A 5877-nucleotide genomic window follows, 5' to 3' on the forward strand; every position below is an offset into this window, starting at 1 on the left:
TCCCATTGTGCTATTGTTGTTTCCTAAAATGTCCTGTACAGATGTTTAAGCTTGTAAATCCTGACATAGAAAACTATAGTAAGAAAATTATTTATTTTCAATGGAATGGTTTATTGAACCACTAAAAAAAATAAAAAAAAAATTGCATTACGTGTCATATTTGATACATCAGGCTTTTATGGCTCATACAGTAGTGAGAATATGGAGCTCATAATAAATTTTTTAAAAAAACACTCAAAAATAAGCAGTTTGGTGCAGTTGCTGATATTTGTATGGCCAAAAAGTAAGATGAAATTCTGATTGCTTGTAATGTAAATCAATGTGATCTTTATAACTCTATAGCAGAATACTGCTAATAACCCTGTTACTCTATATTTCCTTATAATGTCTTATTATAATAATATTTAAATGCTTTGTTTTATGATCAAAGCTCTGTAGTTTTTATTGTGAAGGCAAAAGCTCTCAGATGCCACTGTTTCAGTTGTCTTGTTCAGTTTCTTCACCTGAGATGCAACATTCAAAACACAGGACGGTTTAAGAATTTTAGAATAAAGATTAATGTAGGGAATATTGCATTCAGTAATTATTATAAAATAACCTTGCAATTGCAAAATTATTACTGTCCAGATGACTTCACATTTTTCTGCTTAACACAAGCTAATTAAACATATAGGCATGAAATACTGAGACATTACACAAGCTGAATAAGAATCATAAGAATTGTTTTTGTGCCTTAAGTGGTTTAGAGGGGGAAAAGCTGCATTTTATCCCAGTGTGCCCTTTAGTCCCGTTGTATGTAGCTACTGTTTAACAGAGTATACAACGTTCATACTATATTTATTATTTTGATAATGTATATATTGAAGGATTTTTTTTTCATATCTTTATAAAAATACAGCATTCTAATTGAGCTGCTTTCTCGGTCATGCCATGGGCTGTTGGCATTTGACCACAGGGAGGCAGCATTACTCAACTCAATTCTCAACTCTGAGCTATAATTCAGTTTACAAAGTTTAGAATTGAACAATGCTCCATTCAGAAGTATGTAGAGATAAAAGTTCAGAGAAAATATGCAAGAAAAGATTTAGCGTGGTTGTGGCAGATGTAGGTTTCTAACAATAGGTTTTCCTGTATTTTTTAAAATAGACTTTTGTTTGTGTACACTTTATTTCCCGCTTTAGTCAAATCTTCAGAAGAACTGAAAATCCTTCAATGCTCATTTCGAGTCGACTTGACTTTAATACCACTTCATCTACTTAAAAAATGGATAATCGCATCAACCGGAAAAGCCTTAAAGACAGCCCCATTTTGCACACGTCTCTCCAACACAATCATGTATCTCACAGGATCAGTTCAGAGCAACCGAAACCTAAGTGTTATTGAGCAGCTGTTTCTCTTAATCTGTGTGTACAGAAAGTGATAGGGCGGAAGCTGCTATTTCTCAGGACCAGTTCAGCTGTCCTATCTGTCTAGATCTATTGAAGAATCTGGTGACCCTTTCCTGTAGACACAGTTTCCGTATGAGGCTGCTGGGATCAGGATGAGCAGAAGGGAGTTTACAGCTGCCCCCAGTACAGAAAGACCTTCACTCCAAGACCTGTGTTAGGCAAGAATGAGGTGCTTGTAGAAATACTGGAGAAACTGATAAAGCCTAAACTCCAGACTGTGGTTCCTGCTCAGTATTATGCTGGACCTGGAGATTTAGAGTGTGACATATGTACTGGAAGAAAATGCAAAGCTGTCAAGTCCTGTCTTGTGTGTCTGGAATCTTACTGCCAAACTCATCTTGAACAGCACGAGGAATTTCATTCAGGAAAGCGACACAAAATAACTGATGCCATAGGACAACTCCAGGAGATGATTTGTCATGAGCATGATACACTTTTGGAGGTTTATTGTCGTACGGATCAGCAGTGCATTTGTGTACTGTGATGATGAATGAACATAAAACCCATGACACTGTCACAGTTGTAAAACAAGACAGAGCAAGAGGTATGAGCTGACTTTATACACTGACGGGGTCTAATAAAATGATCTGACTCTACTGTCGATGATGGATCTGAGAAAATGACATCAGGAAAACTGAGACTTTTCCAATTACTGCATTTAACTTCACATTTTACCATATGAATCTCTGATACAGCTACATGGCATGAGACTAAGAATATTAATAAGCAGAAACCTAAGAAATACAATAGATATCCATTGTTGGCACTATGCACCATGACATTACAACACAAAATTACATCAGTACACATAAAAACATGTATATATGAGTTCTCATTTCTTTGTCCCACAGAAACACTTAAAGGAGAGACTGAAGTAGCAAATCCAGGAGATAGAGAAAGAGATTCAGGAGCTGAGAGAGACTGTGAAGTCATAAGGTGAGTTATGAGAAGAATAACTGCTGGCAGTAACCGAGCTTAAAGGGATACTCCACCCAAAAAATTAAAAAAGTCTGTAATCATACACACACTCTCATGCTGTCCCAGATGTATATGACTTTCTTTATTCTGTGTAACTTAAACAGAGATTTTCAGAGAAATAATTAATCTGTGTATCTATATATTGCCAGTGGATGGGTCTCTTAAAGTTTTAAAAACCATAAAGAAAGAAAGTCATCTGGGACAGCAACAGGGTGAGTAAATGATAAGGTACATTTTTTTCATTTTTGGGTGAAGTATCCCTTTAATCCAGCAATGGCTTACTAAATGGACTAATGGTAACGTGTCTCCTAACAGTGCTCTGCACACACAGCAGTGTAAGTCAGTGAGAGGATTTTTACAGAGCTGATCTGGTCCATTGAGAGAAGTCGCTCTAAGATGACACAGTTAATAAGAAATCAAGAAAAGGCTGCAGTGAGTCGGGCTGAAGAATTCTTAAAGCATCTAGAGAAGAAGATTGCTGATCTGAGAAGGAAAGAAACTGAGCTAGAGAAGCTTTCAAATGCTGAGACAAGTAGTCTTTAATAATATTTTGTAATTAAAGAAGTTTTTGCTAATATTAAAATTGTAATATCAGGAATTCTGTCAAGTGATGCCACATGATGTTGTTCTGTTATTATATCACTGATTGGCAGCTGTGGCAAAGTAAGCACAGGGCGTCATGTATCAGGCGTTTAAAATTTTAAAAAAATTAAATTTATAAAATATAGCTGCAAGCAGCAATTAGTTCAAGCGCTTTAAGACCTTTTAGTAATTATAGACATTTTAAGATGATTTTACTAAAATAACCGAAAAATCATAAAATCACTAGTAATATTATTTAATGATTTTTCACTTTTGACCAATAGATGAGGTAAAGTAGAGGTAAAGTGTACTGGATGATATATTCACTCTCAAAAAAATAGGTCAATATGCAAGTACAAAGCTGAAATTACAAAGTTTATTTAAAAAGACATTTACTTGCTTCTCACACAATGTGTTTAATGTACAAATCAGGGTTTCATCTCCCAAAACCATCATAAGTCGTATATCATAAAAAACATTGGTTAACAATTCCTTTGGAAAATACAGCCAAAATTAAACATTATAAAAATATTAAATTAAAAAATGTAATATATATATGCTCTCTGTGTAGTCTTTAATAATAATTAAAGAAGCTGTTGCTAATATTAAAATTGTAATGTCAGGAATGCTGTCAAGTGATGCCACATGATGTTGTTCTGTTTTATATATATATATATATATATATATATATATATATATATAATATAATGTTCAAAAGAACAGAATGGTGCATCTCAATAAATTAGAATGTCATGGAAAAGTGAATTGGTGGGTTTTTGTTAAATGTGAGCTAAAATCATCACAACTGAAAGAACAAAAGTCTTAAACTACTTATTTAATACATGAGTTTCACAATTTGAGTTGAATTACTGAACTAAATGAACTTTTCCATGACATTCTAATTTATTGAGATGCACCTGTAAATATATGGCCAACAATAGAAGGCGACCAATTACCAGTAGAGACCAACAGGCACCATTGCAGTTACCATTAAAACCAGTACAATTCCCATCATAACCAGTAAAACCATTAAAAATTCTGTGATGGTTTCTATAGTTTTTTCAGCCAGGCTAAAATGGCTGCTGCCAGCAATCTGCCTCGAAACATAAACATTTATCTGCAGTCATATGGTTTCCCACACAATTTTTTTTTTTTTTTTTGGAGGTTATCCCAACTCAAAATTTTCCTTTCATTATATCCTTGTTTTCATTAAAAAGTTGGGCAAGAACTAACAGCTGTTCTTGCGTCCAGTTTGGTTTTCTTTTACATTTGCATGTCTTACTATCAGCCATGACTATTCTACTCTGTTAATTAAAAGGCTGTTCATATGCATATTCACTAATTGTTTATGAGAAGCACATATGTAAGAGGCTGAAAATTAGCTGAACATATACTTGTTTAATTAGTGACACTTAGCCTGCATTTTTAAACCTTTGTTTGAATATGGCAACATAATATTGCACTCTACAATATTTCTATGAATAAATCTATGACAGAGAACCCTATCAGCCAATCACTGTGTGCACAGTTTGTAAGTATGCTGACATCATCCATAGCAACGAGGTCAACCCCGACCTTACTCTTAGCTTAAGAATTCTCTTTATTCCTTAGTAAATTTTGTCTCAGCAGCTTTGTGAATATGTTTTAAGAGAAAACTCTTAGCTAAAAACTTTTACTGCTATTTAGGAGAACTAAAATAAAAATGTTTTGTGAATACGGGCCCTGACATCACAATAAAACTGATTAGATTTCTAAATTGTTGAGTTTCTCTTCAGTTTTATCATCCAAATGTAAAGAAATGTGTAAAGGACGTGCCCAATAAATAGGCTAATGATTTATCACTTTTGACCAATAGGTGGCGCTGCTTCCAAATTGATGGGGTGTGGTTAACCTGGAGTGACAATGACACACACGTTTAGTGGCAATACGCTAAAGCATTGCAGAAATTATTTGAAAATTCTCACAGACCTTTAGGTCCATGAGTCAAACAAGAACACCAAGTTTCATTTCGATCGGCCTTCCTTAACCTTGTCTAAAGGGTGCTCAAACTTGATTTGCTGATGGCTGCCATGTTTTTTAAAATATGCAAATGCCTGATATTGGTGAAACCTTGGACAAATACACTGCATGCCAAATTTTAAGTCAGTCGGACTAATGGGTGCTTAGTTACAGCCATTTTCAATATGTTTCCATGTTATAGCACCAACAAGTGGTTAAACTCCCCATTTTTTGTCTATGACCTCAGATTGAGCTCTTTCATTTGTTCCAAGTTTGGTCAAAATTTTTTGTTACATTCAAGAGTTATAGCCATTTTAGTAAAAGTGGCCCCACCCACTTAGAATATTTTGGTGTACTGTTGGGACCGACAATGGAACTTCAACTTTGTTTTGATAACTTTTTCTATTCAGACTCCAGAGAACTTTTCTGCACTGGTTTGGTTCTGACTGGGTTTAAAATTATCAGTGTATGTATGATGTGTACAATCTTTTCCCTAAGGCATATCTTTTTTTTTTGTACCTCCATTAGATTGCAGCAACTTTACTCTGGATCCAAACACAGTCACTAAAAACCTTTGTCTGTCTGAGGCGAAACAGAATGGCTATTCACACGAATATATTCCAGAAGTGTCCTGATCATCCAGACAGATTTGATTATTCGGAGCAGGTGTTGTGTAGAGAGAGAGTGTGTGGACGCTGTTACTGGGAAGTTGAGTGGATCAGGAGTATGGGTATATCAGTAGCATATAAGAGCATTACCAGGAAAGGAGCAGGTAATGCATGTTTGTTTGGATGTAATGATCAGTCCTGGAAACTGTCCTGTAATCCCTGGAGTTGTTCATTTTCACAATAACAGAGAGATAAAACTGCCT

Source organism: Cyprinus carpio, chromosome A7, assembly GCF_018340385.1.
Source record: "Cyprinus carpio isolate SPL01 chromosome A7, ASM1834038v1, whole genome shotgun sequence".
Taxonomy (NCBI): domain Eukaryota; kingdom Metazoa; phylum Chordata; class Actinopteri; order Cypriniformes; family Cyprinidae; genus Cyprinus; species Cyprinus carpio.